This window comes from Felis catus, chromosome B3 (assembly GCF_018350175.1).
Source record: "Felis catus isolate Fca126 chromosome B3, F.catus_Fca126_mat1.0, whole genome shotgun sequence".
Taxonomy (NCBI): Eukaryota; Metazoa; Chordata; class Mammalia; order Carnivora; family Felidae; genus Felis; species Felis catus.
Genome location: NC_058373.1, coordinates 91367348 through 91389715, shown reverse-complemented (window position 1 = coordinate 91389715; position 22368 = coordinate 91367348). Strand labels below are relative to the sequence as shown.

At 37.7% G+C, this 22368-nt stretch overlaps 1 long non-coding RNA gene across 2 annotated transcripts in view; it reads right to left on the bottom strand.

Annotated features, from left to right (window-relative positions):
- The window catches only part of LOC102900350, a 118348-nt gene that overhangs the window by 51456 nt on the left and 44524 nt on the right, over window positions 1-22368 (bottom strand). For both annotated transcript variants that reach the window (XR_006599553.1, XR_006599554.1), the window contains exon 3: window positions 7122-7271. This is a non-coding gene — a long non-coding RNA (uncharacterized LOC102900350). The remainder of the gene's footprint in view (window positions 1-7121; window positions 7272-22368) is intronic.

Sequence of the window (22368 nt, the reverse complement as noted above, 5' to 3'; positions counted from 1 at the left end):
ATAACTATATAACTATCTATCTATCTATAGATATATATGGACAGAGAGAGAGAGAGAGAGAGAGAGACAGGGAGAGAGAGGGGGAGAGAGACAGGGAGAGATGGGGAGGGGGAGGGGGAGGGGGAGAGAGAGAGAGAGAGAGAGAGAGAGAGAGAGAGATCAGTGAAGAGTGGCAGAGAGAGAGAATATTAAGTAGGTTCCACACATGATGGATCATGACTTGAGCCAAAATGAAGAGTCAGATGCTCAACAGACTGAGCACCCCCAGGCACTCTTGGTAAAGAGTTTTTCCTAAATTAAAACTCCAATAGGTAGAAAGTTTTGACAACTTTTCAATTCAACTCAGAAATGAGTTGTCAGAATATATGATATTTCAATGCATATTTTCATAAACAATAATAGAATCAATAATTTTAGTAAGAAGTTAATGCATGAGGGAGGAATACCTCATAAGGAGAAGATAACTTCCATAAATTAGGAAGCAGTCATATTGTCTCAAATGTTTACCTAGAAATTCATGTAGTTGATGCAAACAGAAAATAAGGGAATAAAACTGCCAACGTTTAAAAATAATGAATCCTAGGGGTGCCTATGTGGCTCAGTTGGTTAAGGGTCTGACGTTGGTTCAGGTCATGATCTCATGGTTCATGGGTTCAAGCCCTGCGTCGGGCTCTGTGCTGACAGCTCAGAGCCTGGAGCCTGCTTCAGATTCTGTGTCTTCCTCTCTCTGACTTTCCCTTGCTCCACTGTCTCTCTCTCTCTCAAAAATAAATAAACATTAAAAAAAATTAAAAAGAATGGAGGATCCTGGGAAGATGGCGGCGTAGGAGGATGCTGGGCTCACCGCGCATCCTGCTGATCACTTAGATTCCACCTACACCTGCCTAACCCAGAAAACCGCCAGAAGACTAGCAGAACTGAGTTTCTGGAGCCAAGCGCAGACAAGAGGCCCACGGAAGAGGGTAAGAAGGGCGGAGAGGCAGTGCGTTGTCCACGGACTGGCGGGAGGGAGCCGGGGCGGAGGGGCAGCGCTCCGGCCAAGCAGAGCCCCCAAGTCTGGCAGAGGGTGTTCTGATAGCAAGCAGGACTTAACATCTGGAAGGTTATAAGCTAACAGCTCTGCTCAGAGACCAGAAGGGCTGGAGGACAACAGGAGGGAGGGAGAGTTGTTGAGACGCAGACAACAGAGCTCAGCGTGGCGGGGAACAAAGGCGCTTGCCAGCGCCATCTCCCTCACCCATCCCCCAGCCAAAATCCCAAAGGGAACCAGTTCCCGCCAGGGAACCTGCTTGCACCTCGCAAACACCCAAAGCTGTGCTTCTGCAGATCCATCCCTCTGGTGAGTCTGACTCCCTCCCCGTGCCACAGGGCCCCTCCTGAAGTGGATCACCTAAGGAGAAGCCAGCTGAGCCTGCCCCTCCTGCCCCTGTGCACTTTGCCGATCCACCCCACCTAATACGCCTGATCCCCAGCACCACAAGCCTGGCAGTGTGCAAGTAGCCCAGACAGGCCACACCACCCCACAGTGAATCCTGCCCCTAGGAGAGGGGAAGAGAAGGCACACACCAGTCTGACTGTGGCCCCATCGGTGGGCTGGGGGCAGACATCAGGTCTGACTGCTGCCCCGCCCACCAACACAAGTTATTCAAGACAGCACAGGGGAAGTGTCCAGCAGTCTCACACCACTCCAGGGACTATCCAAAATGACGAAACGGAAGAATTCCCCTCAGAAAAACGTCCAGGAAATAACAACAGCTAGCAAACTGATTAAAAATGATTTAAACAATATAACAGAAAATGAATTTAGAAAAAGTCATAAAATTAATTGCTGGGCTTGAAAACAGTATAAAGGACAGCAGAGAATCTATTGCTACAGAGATCAAGGGACAAAGGAACAGCCAGGAGGAGCTAAAAAATGCTATCAACGAGTTGCAAAATAAAATGGAGACAACTACGGATTGGATTGAAGAGGCAGAGGAGAGAAGAGGTGAACTAGAAGATAAAATTATGGAAAAAGAAGAAGCTGAGAAAAAGCTGAGAAAAAAAATCCAGGAGTATGAGGGGAAAATTAGAGAACTAAGTGATGCACTAAAGAGAAATAATCTATGCATAATTGGTATTCCAGAGGAGGAAGAGAGAGGGAAAGGTGCTGAAGGTGTACTTGAAAAAATAATAGCTGAGAACTTCCCGGATCTGGGGAAGGAAAAAGGCACTGAAATCCAAGAGGCACAGAGAACTCTCTTCAGACGTAACTTGAATCGATCTTCTGAACGAAATATCATAGTGAAACTGGCAAAATACAGGATAAAGAGAAAATTCTGAAAGCAGCTAGATATAAATGTGCTGTAACATATAAAGGGAGACCTGTAAGACTTGTGACTGATCTCTCTACTGAAACTTGGCAGGCCAGAAAGGAATGGCAGGAGATCTTCAATGTGATGAACAGAAAAAATATGCAGCCGAGAATCCTTTATCCAGAAAGTCTGTCATTTAGAATAGAAGGAGAGATAAAGGTCTTCCCAAACAAGCAAAAACTGAAGGAATTCGTCACCACTAAACCAGCCCTACAAGAAATCCTATGGGGGATCCTGTGAGACAAAGCACCAGAGATATTGCTACAAGCATAAAACATACAGACTTCACAATGACTCTAAACCCATATCTTTCTATAATAACACTGAATGTAAATGGACTAAATGCGCCAATCAAAAGACATAGGGTATCAGAATGGATAAAAAAACAAGACCCATCTATTTGCTGTCTACAAGAGACTCATTTTAGGCCTGAGGACACATTCAGATTGAGAGTGACGGGATGGAGAACTATTTATCATGCGACTGGAAGCCAAAAGAAAGCTGGAGTAGCCATACTTATATCAGACAAACTAGACTTTAAATTAAAACAAGAGATGAAGAAGGACATTATATAATAGTTACAGGGTCTATCCATCAGGAAGAGCTAACAATTATAAACGTCTATGCGCCGAATACCAGAGCCCCCAAATATATAAAACAATTACTCATAAACATAAGCAACCTTATTGATAAGAATGTGGTAATTGCAGGGGACTTTAACACTCCACTTACAGAAATGGATAGATCATCTAGACACACGGTCAATAAAGAAACAAGGGCCCTGAATGATACATTGGATCAGATGGACTTGACAGATATATTTAGAACTCTGCATCCCAAAGCAACAGAATATACTTTCTTCTCGAGTGCACATGGGACATTCTCCAAGATAGATCACATACTGGGTCACAAAATAGCCCTTCATAAGTATACAAGAATTGAGATCATACCATGCATACTTTCAGACCACAATGCTATGAAGCTGGAAATCAACCACAGGAAAAAGTCTGGAAAACCTCCAAAAGCATGGAGGTTAAAGAACACCCTACTAAAGAATGAATGGGTCAACCAGGCAATTAGAGAAGAAATTAAAAAATATATGGGTACAAATAAAAATGAAAATACAACATTCCAAACGCTTTGGGATGTAGTGAAGGCAGTCCTGAGAGGAAAATACATTGCAATCCAGGCCTATCTCAAGAAACAAGAAAAATCCCAAATACAAAATCTAACAACACACCTAAAGGAAATAGAAGCAGAGCAGCAAAGACACCCCAAACCCAGCAGAAGAGAAATAATAAAGATCAGAGCATAAATAAACGTTACAGGATCTACAAAAACTGTAGAGCAGATTAAGGAAACCAAGAGTTGGTTTTTGAAAAAATAAACAAAATTGACAAACCTCTAGCCAGGCTTCTCAAAAAGAAAGGGAGATGACCCAAATAGATAAAATCATGAATGAAAATGGAATTATTACAACCAATCCCTCAGAGACACAAGCAATTATCAGGGAATACTATGAAAAATTATATGCCAACAAACTGGACAACCTGGAAGAAATGGACAAATTCCTAAACACCCACACTCTTCCAAAACTCAATCAGGAGGAAAGCTTGAACAGACCCATAACCAGTGAAGAAATTGAATCAGTCATCAAAAATATCCCAACAAATAAGAGTCCAGGACCAGATGGCTTCCCACGGGAGTTCTACCAGATGTTTAAAGCAGAGATAATACCTATCCTTCTCATGCTGTTCCAAAAAATAGAAAGGGAAGGAAAACTTTCAGACTCATTCTATGAAGCCAGTATTACTTTGATTCCTAAACCAGACAGAGACCCAGTAAAAAAAGAGAACTACAGGCCAATATCCCTGATGAATATGGATGCAAAAATTCTCAATATGATACTAGCAAATCGAATTCAACAGCATATAAAAAGAATTATTCACCATGATCAAGTGGGATTCATTCCTGGGATGCAGGGCTGGTTCAACATTTGCAAATCAATCAACGTAATACATCACATTAATAAAAGAAAAGATAAGAACCATATGATCTTGTCAATCGATGCAGAAATGGCCTTTGACAAAATTCAGCAATGTTTCTTAATAAAAACCCTCGAGAAAGTCGGCATAGAAGGAACATACTTAAAGATCATAAAAGCCATTTATGCAAAGCCAACAGCTAACATCATCCTCAATGGGGAAAAACTGAGAGCTTTTTCCCGAGATAGGAACACGACAGGAATGTCCACTCCCACTGCTATTGTTTAGTGTTGGAATTTCTAGCATCAGTAATCAGACAACAAAAGGAAATCAAAGGCATCAACATTGGCAAAGATGAAGTCAAGCTTTCACTTTTTGCAGATGACATGATATTATACATGGAAAATCCAATAGACTCCATCAATAAGTCTGCTAGAACTGATACATGAATTTAGCAAAGTTGCAGGATACAAAGTCAATGTACAGAAATCAGTTGCATTCTTATACACTAACAATGAAGCAACAGAAAGACAAATAAAGAAACTGATCCCATTCACAATTGCACCAAGAAGCATAAAATACCTAGGAATAAATCTAACCAAAGATGTAAAGGATCTGTATGCTGAAAACTATAGAAAGCTTATGAAGGAAAGTGAAGAAGATTTAAAGAAATGGAAAGACATTCCCTGCTCATGGATTGGAAGAATAAATATTGTCAAAATGTCAATACTACCCAAAGCTATCTACACATTCAATGCAATCCCAATCAAAATTGCACCAGCATTCTTCTCGAAACTAGAACAAGCAATCCTAAAATTCATATGGAAACACAAAGGCCCCGAATAGCCAAAGGAATTTTGAAGAAGAAGACCAAAGCAGGAGGCATCACAATCCCAGACTTTAGCCTCTACTACAAAGCTGTCATCATCAAGACAGCAGGGTATTGGCACAAAAACAGACACATAGACCGATGGAATAGAATAGAAACCCCAGAACTAGACCCACAAACGTATGGCCAACTCATCTTTGACAAAGCAGGAAAGAACATCCAATGGAAAAAAGACAACCTCTTTAACAAATGGTGCTGGGAGAACTGGACAGCAACATGCAGAAGGTTGAAACTAGACCACTTTCTCACACCATTCACAAAAATAAACTCAAAATGGATAAAGGACCTGAATGTGAGACAGGAAACCATCAAAACCTTAGAGGAGAAAGCAGGAAAAGACCTCTCTGACCTCAGCCGTAGCAATCTCTTACTCGACACATCCCCAAAGGCAAGGGAATTAAAAGCAAAAGTGAATTACTGGGACCTTATGAAGATAAAAAGCTTCTGCACAGCAAAGGAAACAACCAACAAAACTAAAAGGCAACCAACGGAATGGGAAAAGATATTCGCAAATGACATATCGGACAAAGGGCTAGTATCCAAAATCTATAAAGAGCTCACCAAACTCCACACCCGAAAAACAAATAACCCAGTGAAGAAATGGGCAGAAAACATGAATAGACACTTCTGTAAAGAAGACATCCGGATGGCCAACAGGCACATGAAAAGATGTTCAGCGTCGCTCCTTATCAGGGAAATACAAATCAAAACCACACTCAGGTATCACCTCACGCCAGTCAGAGTGGCCAAAATGAACAAATCAGGAGACTATAGATGCTGGCGAGGATGTGGAGAAACGGGAACCCTCTTGCACTGTTGGTGGGAATGCAAATTGGTGCAGCCGCTCTGGAAGGCAGTGTGGAGGTTCCTCAGAAAATTAAAAATAGACCTAACCTATGACCCAGCAATAGCACTGCTAGGGATTTACCCAAGGGATACAGGAGTACTGATGCATAGGGCCACTTGTACCCCAATGTTCATAGCAGCACTCTCAACAATAGCCATATTGTGGAAAGAGCCTAAATGTCCATCAACTGATGAAAGGATAAAGAAATTGTGGTTTATATACACAATGGAGTACTACGTGGCAATGAGAAAGAATGAAATATGGCCCTTTGTAGCAACGTGGATGGAACTGGAGAGTGTGTTGCTAAGTGAAATAAGCCATACAGAGAAATACAGATACCATATGGTTTCACTCTTATGTAGATCCTGAGAAACTTCACAGAAACCCATGGGGGAGGGGAAGGTAAAAAAAAAAAAAAGAGGTTAGAGTGCAAGAGAGCCAAAGCATAAGAGACTCTTAAAACCTGAGAACAAACTGAGGGTTGATGGGGGGTTGGAGGGAGGGGAGGGTGGGTGATGGGTATTGAGGAGGGCACCTTTTGGGATGAGCACTGGGTGTTGTATGGAAACCAATTTGACAATAAATTTCATATATTGAAAAAAAAAAGAGAATGAATCCTCAAGAGATGGATAAAATGTATTATATAAAATTATCTTCAAAAGTTTTACACACACATATATATGTACATATACACACATATACATATACACATACACATATATGCTTATATATATATATATATATATATATGTATATATAAATACACACACAGAGACACAATTATCTCAAGATGAAATGTCAAAAAAATCAAAATCAGAGATGACTCTCACTGGTATGTTTTGACTTGTTTATCTTTTCTTTTTAAATTCCATGAAAGTTTGAATATATATACAAATATATATATGAAAATTAAACAGTGAAATGTTCATAATTATAAGTAATTAGAATCTCTATATATACACGTACATGTATATTGTGGTTTATCTGTCGCTGTTTCTAAGTAGTTAATAAAAATATGGCAGAAAGCAATTAAATTATATATTTACCTTTTGCATACATAGTAGCTGAGCTCACAACTTGCTTCTTCAGTTATTTAAGAAAAATTATGAGGTGATTGTTTGCAAGAGGCTCCTTACTTTGTTTTGTTGATAAATTGGCAGTGATCTAATACTTCTGCAGTTTAAAGGACTTTAATCCTGAAAAGAAAACAAAGTGTAAAATTTAGTAATCTATCTTCTAGTAAAGATCCTTGGCTGATTAGGGAAATTTTTAATTTTTCACCATTACTCTGAAACACAATGCACATAGGATTTCCTCTGAGTGATATAAATGAGAAAAAGTATCCTCAAAAAAGGATTTACTTGTCTCTGAACATCAGGATATTTTCAGATAGCTCTAAAATTCAGGAAGGGGATAAAGGAATGTTGTAATTACCCATCAGAGTTACCCTAAGGATTTTCTAGCAAATGTAATGACTTGTTTTGTCTCTTCAATTTAAAACAGACTTTTCACTTGGTTCAATTCAATACTGCCTTTCAATCTAGAGTGTGACCCCATCTGTCATTCCTTTTTAAGTGATACTGGCAGACAAAAGATGTAAAGATGTCAGTTTACCCTATCTATGAATATATTCCTATTCAAGAGTGAGTTAATTCTAGCTTTTGCTCCATAAGTAGTACATTTATCCTTTTACTAGATTACACAATACACTGAAATGTGGACTGATTTCAAGATGTTCTAAAATACATGTAATGCACTTTCAATTGCTTGCCTTTTGTTGAGTCTTCTATTAGAAGTTTTATCAATCCGGAAGGACTAGTTATGCTCTAATATGTTTTTTTCAATCCCTGGTTTATAATTCATGTGTCTATAGAAAGAAAGATTCGTTTGTTGACTATGCCAAACATCACCAATGAGCTGAGAACTTTGCTGATAATAGGCTATGAGTAATACAGGCTGACCAACATTCAATCTTCACATGTATTTCCATGACCACTGAAATAGAGGGTTGAGGATGCAGTTGAGCCAAAAATTTCAGCTTAGAAATGATACACATCACTTCTGTACACATTTTCCTGTCCAATTCAAATCACATAATTTTATTTAATCCAAGTGGAAATAAAGTGCCATCCTACGACAGTCTAACACAGAGATGGATATTTGGTGAATAGTCAGTGAATGTCCATATTCCATTGGTTGTTTTCTAAAAACGTTTATCATAATATCTGCATATATTCTGTTGTTATATGTGTCATAAATATTTAAATTCAGCTTTAAATTTTACAAATGGTATTTCACAAATGGTATTTTCTCTGCATTTGAAAGTATTTCATATTTATTATCCAATAGTTTCTGATATAGGGGAAAAAGCTTCCCCACTCCAAAGTTAAAATATATATTCCAATCATTTGTACAACAAAATCTATTTACAATAAAATTCTCCATACATGTTAATTTTATCTTGGTATATGGGGAAGGAATGAATCTAAATTTATTGTGAAAATGTCTACTCAAATGCTTCAGTAGTTAGTTATATTTCCCAAATTAAATTAAAATGCCTCTTTTATTGTTTACTAAATCACCATATATATAAGCTGTATATCTGTTAAACCAGGGCTCAAACTTTCTACTAAACTTATTTTTAGAAATAAATTTAAAATATTTAGCTAATTATAGTTGAAATGTGGATAATAGAAAAAAATGGTAAAATAACTAATAGTAAATTTAATGTAGAAGATAAATCAAAACATAGAAATGTTAGAGGTGGAACAGAAATGTTAACACTATAAATGATATTGTAAACCCAAGACTAACAACAAATGAGACAGAGGAAATTGGATCAAATATAAGAATTCTAATGTCCTTATCCTAAATAGCTTGGAGCCGATCAGTCCTACTGAAACTAAATCATATAGCTAGGAAACTAACTTCATCTTCAACATACATTTATCTGAATTAAAAATCTCTTTCAATTTTATTTTCTTGTTTTTATAGATGGAATTCAGCACGGTATGTGTGTGTGTGTATATGTATGTATGTATGTATGTATGTATGTGTTTGTTTGTTTGTTTATTTATTTATTTATTTATTTATTTATTTATTTATTTATTTATTTATTTTTAATGTTTATTTTTGAGAGTGAGAGAGAGCATGAGCAAGGCAGGGGCAGAGAGAGAAGGAGACAAAGAATCCAAAGCAGGTTCCAGGCTCTGAGCTGTTAGCACAGAGCCCACCACGGGGCTCGAACTCAACGAACTGTGAGATCATGACCTGATATGTAGTCGGACCCTTAACCAACTGAGCCATCCAGGTGCTATGACACAGTAGTATTTTTAAGTTGTAAATAGCACTTCAAAGTAAAATTTCATTGTAACAGATATATTTGTTACAACCTGCAGAGAGAGATGCAATGAACTATAACAAGGATTATTATCGAACACTAAAATTACTACATAATTTTTATCTGTACCTTTTCTACTTTTTGAATGATGTATAAAGAATACATATGTTTTATTCACTTGGGTTAATTTTAATTTCTTTAAGTCTATATAACAATAACTAGAAAAAATATGCCAAATAGTTAATAGTGGCTAACATTGGGCAATGGATATATTGATAATTGCCATTTTCTTTCTTTTTTCAAAATTTTTTTGAATGTTTATTTTTGAGACAGACATACACACACAGAATATGAGTGGGCCAGGGGCAGAGGGAGAGGCAGACCCAGAATCTGAAGCAGGCTCCAGGCTTTGAGCTGTCAGCACAGATCCCGGCACGGGGCTCCAACTCACAGACCACGAGATCATGACCTGAACCCAAGTTGGCCCTGAGACAACACATTATCTGTGTTTTTTATTTTCCAAAATCAATCTGTATGAAGATAATATTAAAAGAATGATTTTCAAATAATATTTTCATGTGACTGCCAGTTTCTGCATTGGTTGACCATGCTTTGTTATTCCTTTCCAGCACTAACCCCCTGCTTTATTGGAAAGTGGTTTTGATTATCCATTTCTGACCTTTTCCATAATAGAAAATTGGCCAAAAAAGTTGTAACTTTTTAACATCAGTCAAAACAGGTATCTAAACTAAGTTATTTTTACCCAAGAAGTTAGTCTGAAGGATGTTGAACTAAGAGAATAACCTAATTAAATATATTCCCAGTGAGTCAAGATATGAACACCTGGCTGTCAATTTCTTTTGAAAGAGTGCTATATATTACTTACTAATTACTGATTAGTAAGTAATAGCTAAGTAATATATAGTAATAGATAATAAGTTAGCTAAGTAAATAAGTAAGTAAATACACTTCCACCCCCATTTAGTCAAGAACTTTGTGTTGTCTTTAGAGAAGTGGTAAACTTTTCTATGGTATAAAAAAGAGATATACTGTGCTCTTTAAATCAAGAAAATAACTTCAAAAATGATGAATTAAAAGGGTGTCTGTCGATGATCCAACAATTCTACTTCTGGATATATCCCCACAATTAGTAAAGGCAGAGACTCAAACATGATGTTTGTATACTCATGCTCATAACAGCACTATTCATAAGCCAAATGCTCATAGTAACTTAAGTATCCAACAGATGAATGGCAAACCAAATGTGATATATGTATTTTTCAGTCTTAAAAGAGAAGGCAGTTGGCAGTTCTTACACATGCTACACCATTGAAAATATTAGATATGTGATTTAAGGTAACCACAAAAGGAAAATGTGATTGTATGACTGATTTTACAAGTTTCCTAGAGTAACAAATTCATAGAGGCAGAAGGTAGAATGGCAGTGCCAAGGGATAGGGGGAGAGTTAAAGGGAGTTAGCATTTGATTGGAGAAGACAAATTCTGGATAAGAATGATGGTGATAGTTACACAGCAATGTGAATATGCTTAATGCCACAAATCTGTACACTGAAAAATGGGCACGATGTAAATGTTATGCTATGTATACGTTACCACACACACAAAAAATAAATGTCTCTAAGTTGTCAACTCTCATGTCAGCAGGCAAAATGAATTCAAGATGTTATAGTCTTGGATATGAATAGAGATTGACATAAAAAGCAATTAAAATGAGAAGTAAAGGTTCTTTCTCAAATGTTCACAACTCATTTCAAATTATGAAGGGCCTCCGTTTATATAGAGACTGGATTTCTCTCACTGTTGATATTGTACTTTTTTTTTTTTTATAAATTTTTTTTTCAACGTTTATTTATTTTTGGGACAGAGAGAGACAGAGCATGAACGGGGGAGGGGCAGAGAGAGAGGGAGACACAGAATCAGAAACAGGCTCCAGGCTCTGAGCCATCAGCCCAGAGCCTGACGCGGGGCTCGAACTCACGGACTGCGAGATCGTGACCTGGCTGAAGTCGGACGCTTAACCGACTGCGCCACCCAGGCGCCCCTGTTGATACTGTACTTTTGTTGTTGTTGTTGTTTTTTTAATTCAAGATGATGTAGCCTTGATTTTTTAAAATCAAGATGATGGATGAACTGCGCTGACAGCATGGAGCTTGGGTACACACTCTCTTTCTCAAAATAAACAAACATTAAATAAAACATTATTTAAGATAAAAACAGCAAACCAAAGAACCATTAATATTTCTGTGTGTGTGTGTGCTCCATATATATACATATATATATGTATATATATACATATATATATATAGGGACACCTAGGTCACTCAATTGGGTGAGTGCCTGACTTCAGCCTTCCATTCAGGTCATGATCACACATTTCATAGGTTTGAGCCATGCATCTGGCTCTGTGCTGACAGCTCAGAGCCTGGAGCCTGCTTCAGATTCTGTGTCTTCCTTTCTCTCTGCCCCTCTCCAACTCATGCTCTTTCTAATATAAACATTAAAAATTTTAAAATATGTATATTTATAAATATAAAATATATAAATATAGTTTTACACAAATATTTATGCATATATATATATAATTTATCCATATAAAATTTACTGATAGACGTATTGAAGAGCTGGATTCCACAAGAGGTTTGTTAATCTCTTAAAATATCTGCTGGACTTCATAATTTGGTTGTACTGTATTATTCTGGTGTCTAACCAAAAACATTTACATAATGAGTCAGTCACCTGCTGTAAACAATAGAAAATGATCTAATTATACTAAGGTCATAGTAAAGTAGAAATTCTTATATATTGTTTGTAAACTTGAACTGGAATAACACTATTATTAATGTACACTTATACAGATTGTTTTAAGATCTTTAAATAGTCTAAATTTATCTGATGATTTACTTTGGATATTCTATTGTGAGGAAATAAATTCAAATATGGAAAGTATAGAAAAGTACAATGAATGAAATTATTCATGTTATTATAATAGTGAGAAAAAAATGGAAATGATCCAATGTTCAAATATATGGTAAGGTTAAGTCACTAACAGAGTGTTAATACAGATAAAAATACACTTAGGAATTGGAAATAAACTGGAAATATTTTGTGCAAATAGGCACATAATTGAGGAACAAAGAGCATAAAATATTGATTTAATATTCTTGGCAATTATTTCTGTTACTGTTAAATCTCTAATGATAATCCTAGGAATGCCAAAGAACATTCTCTGAACTACTCACTGGAGAATTTAGATTTAATTTTACTCTGAGAGATACAGTGTATCTCACCTGTTTTCCTTTAATAATACATATATTTTAGATTAAATTTTATAAATATTTTAATTAATTTTACCCTCATGATTGTATGATTCTCAATGATTATATTTTCATATTTGTTTACTGAAGTAGAAACCTATTTAATGAAAAAATTTCACAGTATGTATCATATCATCCAATTTTCCTTTCTGGTAACTATCAATATATTTGTAGTAGTGTTTCTCAATTGAGGTGAGGGCTATTCTGTCTCAGGAGACATGCGACAATGTCTTTGAAACATTTTGATGTTCACAAATGGGAATATGCTACTGGCACTGGTAGGTAAAGGCTGATAAATATCCCATAATGTAGAAGACAGCCACTCACTAGCTCCCAAAAATGAATAATCTGCTCTGAGTTTTCAATAGTGCAAAGGTTAAGAAGTACTGATTTACAGTACAGATATTTAGCACTTTTTAACGAAAGTAATTGGAACAGTTATGTTCCAATTAAATTAACAGTTAAATTATGAGAGATGGTAATTTATTAGAGGATGGTTGAAAGTTCATAGAATCAGTAAAGGACCAGAGATTTAGGTTTAAAACAACAGTCAGGAATACCACTTTTGGACTGTGCTGCAGAACTAGTCTGACACACAAACCAATGTCATAGGTTACACAATAACCTCCCACATCTGGACCCTGCAGTTAGGGTGACCTAATGATAATACTAGGTATTAGTGTCAGAATCACTCCTGCCCCTAGAAATTGAACGAAGACATATTCTCTCTTGCCATATATGCCAGATGAAGTATGCCCCTTCCTGCTTTCCCCTAAAGCTTCTGCTAAAGTAGGATCTGGTACTTGTATTCTAGACATAAAAGGGGTGAGGAAAGCAAGTGTCTGAAATTTCCAGCTTCTAGTGTGATAGTTGGAAGAGTTTTTAGCTAAGTTGACAAAAAAAAAGGAAGGAAAGGGAAGAGGCAAGAGGCATGAGGCATGAGGCAAGAGGCAAGGGGGGGGGCTGGGAAGCGAGGGAGGAGGGGCCATAAATGTCTAACGCTCACTTTATTCAATAATGCCAATCAATCTAAAACAATTCTTTAAACTGAAATTTGCTCCTATTTAAATCACTTCAACAATAATATCACAGTATATTTACACAGTGATGTTTATTTGACTGAAACTAAATATAAATTTGTAAAAACCCTATTTTTCGGATTAATATAGTTTACCTTAATATTAAAACTAAATTTGAAAGTGGTTTTAAAATATAATCACTAAAAAAATACCAATTCTGTATATTTCATACTAATATAAATATTAAATACATACATTCTAAACTAAGGATATTATCAAAAAGAATATGTCAAGCAAATCTATTCTAAATTATTAGAAAATTGTCAAAGACTGTGTAATAAATTACAAAAACAAATTTGGAGTTGGGTATATTAATGTATCCTTGTTTCATACTGCTGAAAATTGCAAAGACAAGGAGGTCTGGATATCTGTTCGTTCAGCTTTTCTGTGACTTCTGGTCCTGCTCATGCTATATACAAGATGTACCCTCCCAGCATATGATGGTTGGTTCTTAAACACACTTTAGCTTGTGCCAGGATGAGCGTGTCTTTTCCTACATTCCCTAAAAAGTCTTGATATTTATTGTTGTTTGAAAGTTGTATACTTGGAAAACCTAAGGAAATGAACTAAAACAAAATATATAAAACAAAGTAGTTAACGTAAATAACATTTAAAAATACTCTCATTATATCTATAGAAATCAACCATTTAAAAGACATAATGAGAAAAATCCTCATTTACAATAACACTTATCGGTAAAATCAAATATATCAAGTATTAAAATACAAAAACTGTCTCAATACTGATCCCCCCACTCCAAATATGGAAAATAATGGAAAGGATTCCAGGTGACTGAGTAGAAAGACAAACTCATATCAATTCTACTTATGTTAAACTATACATTTAATACTACAACTCTTTAAAACCAATCAGGTTAATTTTTTAAAAAATCATGTAAATAAATTAAAATCAATATTAGCTAATGTGTTTTTCAAAAAATTAATAACAAGGTGGTACAAGCCTACCTTTTCAAGATATTAACATATATTTAAGAGCTACACATACTAGTTAATAGCAAATAGATGAAAAGATCAATGGAAAAGAGTAGAAAGTCAGAAAATATACCCAAGTAAATATGAGATTTATTATACATTAGAAGTAACATTTAAAATATGATGACAAAAGAAAGGTTATTAGTAAATAGTTTGAGCATAATTTCATATGTATCTAAAAACAAGGTAAGTTGGATTCACTCCTTTAAACTTACACAAAATTAATACCATGTTTCAAAAGTACAACTGTGTAAAAAGACTCTTTATGTGTTAAAATAACTCATGAGATATTTTGGTATCAGCATTATTATTAGAATGGAAAAGGCTTTTATAAATATAAGATACAAAAGAGTAGAATTACATATATTAATAATTTTGACCAACTAAACCCTAGACCAATTTTGTCTGGCAAAAATGGCATAATACCTAGTAAAATGGTTCCAACTCATATAACAAATAAAAAACTGATTTCTTTAACATATGCAAGTTCCTTTAAAATGATAAGCAAAAAATCCAACAAAATAGTATTAATAGGGTATGAAACACAAACCCAATATACATGCTTTTATCTTTTTTTAACTACATGTAGTTATTTTGAGAGAGAGAAGGTGTGTACGGGAGAGTGTCAGAGGGAGCGGGAGAGACAGAATCCCAAGCAGACTCCACTCCCAACATAGAGCCCAAAGTTGGGCTCTATCTTACAAACGTGGATCGTGACCTGAGCTGAAATCAAGAGGCTGTTGCTTAACCGACTGAGCCACCCAGGTGCCCCTAAATGCTTTTGAAATACAAGATCTTTCTGTGTTGATATGGGAGGGTTTATAAGATATAGTGTAAATTGTAAAACAAATTGTAATATGCAAACCATGCCACCTTTTCAATAAGAAAATAAAAGTGTAATATATGTGTCTATCATTGTATTGGTATAGTGTATATCTGAAAGCTGAAAAACATGGGTGCCCATCAGGTAGAGAAACTGAGTGGGGATCAGGGAGGGACACTTTTCATTTTATACGCTTATAATTTTTGAATTTTGTATCAGGTGAACATATTTCTCAAAGAATAAACACACTTAAATAATAATTTCTTCTCTATGATCAGACTATAATCATTATTTTCATGCTCATCTCTCTCTTTTCTCTCTCTTATCTCTACTCATTTTGGAATAAGTTATTGATTTTATACTGTCCTCTACTCCTCTTATATTCCCAAGGGGAAAAAAAAACTGATTATTTACTCTTACTTCTGCTCAGCTTTTGTTTTGCTTTAGCATTGTATTCTTTTTAAAACAAAGGACATAAAAACATTGGAAAATTTATCTTTCTCTTTGATTATACATATGCAATCAGAGTGAAAGAGGACTTTGGATCTTATCAATATGAAGATAATGACATGAAATATTGAAACAAATGTCTTTATAGTTCAGGTTAAACACTGTTGGCATTTTCAGTTAACATCCCATGCTAGCTTTTTTCAGTACTTAAAAAGGGAAGAGAAGATGGCGGCTTAGGAGGACGCTGGGCTCACCTCACGTCCTGCTGATCACTTAGATTCCACCTACACCTGCCTAAATAACCCAGAAAACCACCAGAGGATTAGCAGAACAGAGACGCCGGAGCCAAATGCAGACAAGAGGCCCACAGAAGAGGGTAGGAAGGGTGGCGAGGCGGTGGGCGCTCCATGGACTGGCGGGAGGGAGCCGGGGCGGAGGGGCGGCTCACCGGCCAAGCAGAGCCCCCGAGTCTGGCTTGCAAAAGCGGAGGGGCCTGACGGACTGTGTTCCCACAACAAGCGCGACTTAGCATCTGGGAGGTCATAAGTTAACAGCTCTGCTCGGAAAGCGGGAAGGCTGGAGGACAAAGGGAGGGAGAGCTGCTGAGCCCCCTGACGACAGAGCTCAGTTTGGTGGGGAACAAAGGCGCTCGCCAGCGCCATCTCCCCCGCCCATCCCCCAGCCAAAATCCCAAAGGGAACCAGTTCCTGCCAGGGAACTTGCTCCCTCCAAGCAAACACCCAACTCTGTGCTTCTGTGGAGCCAAACCTCCGGCAGCGGATCTGACCCCCTCCCGCTGCCACAGGGCCCCTCCTGAAGTGGATCACCTAAGGAGAAGCGATCTAAGCCTGCCCCTCCTGCCCCTGTACACCTTGCCTCCCCACTCCAGCTAATACGCCAGATCCCCAGCATCACAAGCCTGGCAGTGTGCAAGTAGCCCAGATGGGCCACACCACCCCACAGTGAATCCCACCCCTAGGAGAGGGGAAGAGAAGGCACACACCAGTCTGACTGTGGCCCCAGCAGTGGGCTGGGGGCAGACATCAGGTCTGACTGTAGCCCCGCCCACCAACTCCAGTTATACACCACAGCACAGGGGAAGTGCCCTGCAGGTCCTCACCACGCCAGGGACTATCCAAAATGACCAAGCAGAAGAATTCCCCTCAGAAGAATCTCCAGGAAATAACAACAGCTAATGAGCTGATCAAAAAGGATTTAAATAATATAACAGAAAGTGAATTTAGAATAATAGTCATAAAATTAATTGCTGGGCTTGAAAACAGTATACAGGACAGCAGAGAATCTCTTGCTACAGAGATCAAGGGACTAAGGAACAGTCACGAGGAGCTGAAAAACGCTTTAAACGAAATGCATAACAAAATGGAAACCACCACAGCTCGGCTTGAAGAGGCAGAGGAGAGAATAGGTGAACTAGAAGATAAAGTTATGGAAAAAGAGGAAGCTGAGAAAAAGAGAGAGAAAAAAATCCAGGAGTATGAGGGGAAAATTAGAGAACTAAATGACACACTAAAAAGAAATAATACACGCATAATTGGTATCCCAGAGGAGGAAGAGAGAGGGAAAGGTGCTGAAGGGGTACTTGAAGAAATAATAGCTGAGAACTTCCCTGAACTGGGGAAGGAAAAAGGCATTGAAATCCAAGAGGCACAGAGAACTCCCTTCAGACGTAACTTGAATCGATCTTCTGCACGACATATCATGGTGAAACTGGCAAAATACAAGGATAAAGAGAAAATTCTGAAAGCAGCAAGGGATAAACGTGCCCTCACATATAAAGGGAGACCTATAAGACTCGTGACTGATCTCTCTTTTGAAACTTGGCAGGCCAGAAAGAATTGGCACGAGATTTTCAGGGTGCTAGACAGAAAAAATATGCAGCCAAGAATCCTTTATCCAGCAAGTCTGTCATTTAGAATAGAAGGAGAGATAAAGGTCTTCCCAAACAAACAAAAACTGAAGGAATTTGTCACCACTAAACCAGCCCTACAAGAGATCCTAAGGGGGACCCAGTGAGACAAAGTCCCAGAGACATCACTACAAGCATAAAACATACAGACATCACAATGACTCTAAACCCATATCTTTCTATAATAACACTGAGTGTAAATGGATTAAATGCGCCAACCAAAAGACATAGGGTATCAGAATGGATAAAAAAACAAGACCCATCTATTTGCTGTCTACAAGAGCCTCATTTTAGACCTGAGGACACCTTTAGATTGAGAGTGAGGGGATGGAGAACTATTTATCATGCTACTGGAAGCCAAAAGAAAGCTGGAGTAGCCATACTTATATCAGACAAACTAGACTTTAAATTAAAGGCTGTAACAAGAGATGAAGAAGGACATTATATAATAGTTACAGGGTCTATCCATCAGGAAGAGCTAACAATTATAAATGTCTATGCGCCGAATACCGGAGCCCCCAAATATATAAAACAATTACTCATAAACATAAGCAACCTTATTGATAAGAATGTGGTAATTGCAGGGGACTTTAACACCCCACTTACAGAAATGGATAGATCATCTAGACACACGGTCAATAAAGAAACAAGGGCCCTGAATGAGACACTGGATCAGATGGACTTAACAGATATATTTAGAACTCTGCATCCCAAAGCAACAGAATATACTTTCTTCTGGAGTGCACATGGAACATTCTCTAAGATATCATATACTGTGTCACAAAACAGCCCTTTATAAGTTTACAAGAATTGAAATTATACCATGCATACTTTCAGACCGCAATGCTATGAAGCTTGAAATCAACCACAGAAAAAAGTCTGGAAAACCTCCAAAAGCATGGAGGTTAAAGAACACCCTACTAACGAATGAGTGGGTCAACCAGGCAATTAGAGAAGAAATTAAAAAATATATGGAAACAAACGAAAATGAAAATACAACAATCCAAACGCTTTGGGACGCAGCGAAGGCAGTCCTGAGAGGAAAATACATTGCAATCCAGGCCTATCTCAAGAAACAAGAAAAATCCCAAATACAAAATCTAACAGCACACCTAAAGGAACTAGAAGCAGAACAGCAAAGGCAGCCTAAACCCAGCAGAAGAAGAGAAATAATAAAGATCAGAGCAGAAATAAAGAACATAGAATCTAAAAAAACTGTAGAGCAGATCAACGAAACCAAGAGTTGGTTTTTTGAAAAAATAAACAAAATTGACAAACCTCTAGCCAGGCTTCTCAAAAAGAAAAGGGAGATGACCCAAATAGATAAAATCATGAATGAAAATGGAATGATTACAACCAATCCCTCAGAGATACAAACAATTATCAGGGAATACTATGAAAAATTATATGCCAACAAATTGGACAACCTGGAAGAAATGGACAAATTCCTGAACACCCACACGCTTCCAAAACTCAATCAGGAGGAAATAGAAAGCTTGAACAGACCCATAACCAGCGAAGAAATTGAATCGGTTATCAAAAATCTCCCAACAAATAAGAGTCCAGGACCAGATGGCTTCCCAGGGGAGTTCTACCAGACGTTTAAAGCAGAGATAATACCTATCCTTCTCAAGCTATTCCAAGAAATAGAAAGGGAAGGAAAACTTCCAGACTCATTCTATGAAGCCAGTATTACTTTGATTCCTAAACCAGACAGAGACCCAGTAAAAAAAGAGAACTACAGGCCAATATCCCTGATGAATATGGATGCAAAAATTCTCAATAAGATACTAGCAAATCGAATTCAACAGCATATAAAAAGAATGATTCACCATGATCAAGTGGGATTCATTCCTGGGATGCAGGGCTGGTTCAACATTCGCAAATCAATCAACGTGATACATCACATTAACAAAAAAAAAAAAAGAGAAGAACCATATGATCCTGTCAATCGATGCAGAAAAGGCCTTTGACAAAATCCAGCACCCTTTCTTAATAAAAACCCTTGAGAAAGTCGGGATAGAAGGAACATACTTAAAGATCATAAAAGCCATTTATGAAAAGCCCACAGCTAACATCATCCTCAATGGGGAAAAACTGAGAGCTTTTTCCCTGAGATCAGGAACACGACAAGGATGCCCACTCTCACCGCTGCTGTTTAACATAGTGCTGGAAGTTCTAGCATCAGCAATCAGACAACAAAAGGAAATCAAAGGCATCAACATTGGCAAAGATGAAGTCAAGCTTTCGCTTTTTGCAGATGACATGATATTATACATGGAAAATCCGATACACTCTACCAAAAGTCTGCTAGAACTGATACAGGAAATCAGCAAAGTTGCAGGATACAAAATCAATGTACAGAAATCAGTTGCATTCTTATACACTAACAATGAAGCAACAGAAAGACAAATAAAGAAACTGATCCCATTCACAATTGCACCAAGAAGCATAAAATACCTAGGAATAAATCTAACCAAAGATGTAAAGGATCTGTATGCTGAAAACTATAGAAAGCTTATGAAGGAAAGTGAAGAAGATTTAAAGAAATGGAAAGACATTCCCTGCTCATGGATTGGAAGAATAAATATTGTCAAAATGTCAATACTACCCAAAGCTATCTACACATTCAATGCAATCCCAATCAAAATTGCACCAGCATTCTTCTCGAAACTAGAACAAGCAATCCTAAAATTCATATGGAAACACAAAGGCCCCGAATAGCCAAAGGAATTTTGAAGAAGAAGACCAAAGCAGGAGGCATCACAATCCCAGACTTTAGCCTCTACTACAAAGCTGTCATCATCAAGACAGCAGGGTATTGGCACAAAAACAGACACATAGACCGATGGAATAGAATAGAAACCCCAGAACTAGACCCACAAACGTATGGCCAACTCATCTTTGACAAAGCAGGAAAGAACATCCAATGGAAAAAAAGACAGCCTCTTTAACAAATGGTGCTGGGAGAACTGGACAGCAACATGCAGAAGATTGAAACTAGACCACTTTCTCACACCATTCACAAAAATAAACTCAAAATGGATAAAGGACCTAAATGTGAGACAGGAAACCATCAAAACCTTAGAGGAGAAAGCAGGAAAAGACCTCTCTGACCTCAGCCATAGCAATCTCTTACTCGACACATCCCCAAAGGCAAGAGAATTAAAAGCAAAAGTGAATTACTGGGACCTTATGAAGATAAAAAGCTTCTGCACAGCAAAGGAAACAACCAACAAAACTAAAAGGCAACCAACGGAATGGGAAAAGATAATCGCAAATGACATATCGGACAAAGGGCTAGTATCCAAAATCTATAAAGAGCTCACCAAACTCCACACCCGAAAAACAAATAACCCAGTGAAGAAATGGGCAGAAAACATGAATAGACACTTCTGTAAAGAAGACATCCGGATGGCCAACAGGCACATGAAAAGATGTTCAGCGTCGCTCCTTATCAGGGAAATACAAATCAAAACCACACTCAGGTATCACCTCACGCCAGTCAGAGTGGCCAAAATGAACAAATCAGGAGACTATAGATGCTGGCGAGGATGTGGAGAAACGGGAACCCTCTTGCACTGTTGGTGGGAATGCAAATTGGTGCAGCCGCTCTGGAAAGCAGTGTGGAGGTTCCTCAGAAAATTAAAAATAGACCTACCCTATGACCCAGCAATACCACTGCTAGGGATTTATCCAAGGGATACAGTAGTACTGATGCATAGGGCCACTTGTACCCCAATGTTCATAGCAGCACTCTCAACAATAGCCAAATTATGGAAAGAGCCTAAATGTCCATCAACTGATGAATGGACAAAGAAATTGTGGTTTATATACACAATGGAATATTACATGGCAATGAGAAAAAATGAAATATGGCCTTTTGTAGCAACGTGGATGGAATTGGAGAGTGTGATGCTAAGTGAAATAAGCCATACAGAGAAATACAGATACCATATGGTTTCACTCTTATGTGGATCTGGAGAAACTTAACAGGAACCCATGGGGGAGGGGAAGGAAAAAAAAAAAAAGGTTAGAGTGGGAGAGAGCCAAAGCATAAGAGACTGTTAAAAACTGAGAACAAACTGAGGGTTGATGGGGGGTGGGAGGGAGGAGAGGGTGGGTGATGGGTATTGAGGAGGGCACCTTTTGGGATGAGCACTGGGTGTTGTATGGAAACCAATTTGTCAATAAATTTCATATAAAAAAAAAAAAAAAAAGGAAGAGCGCCCGGCTGGAATGTTCCACTTTCTAACAAAAGCCTAAAAGGAATCAAAGTACTATTATCACCATCACCACCACCTTCAACAACAACAGTAGTAGCAACAATGACTATGATAACCCACA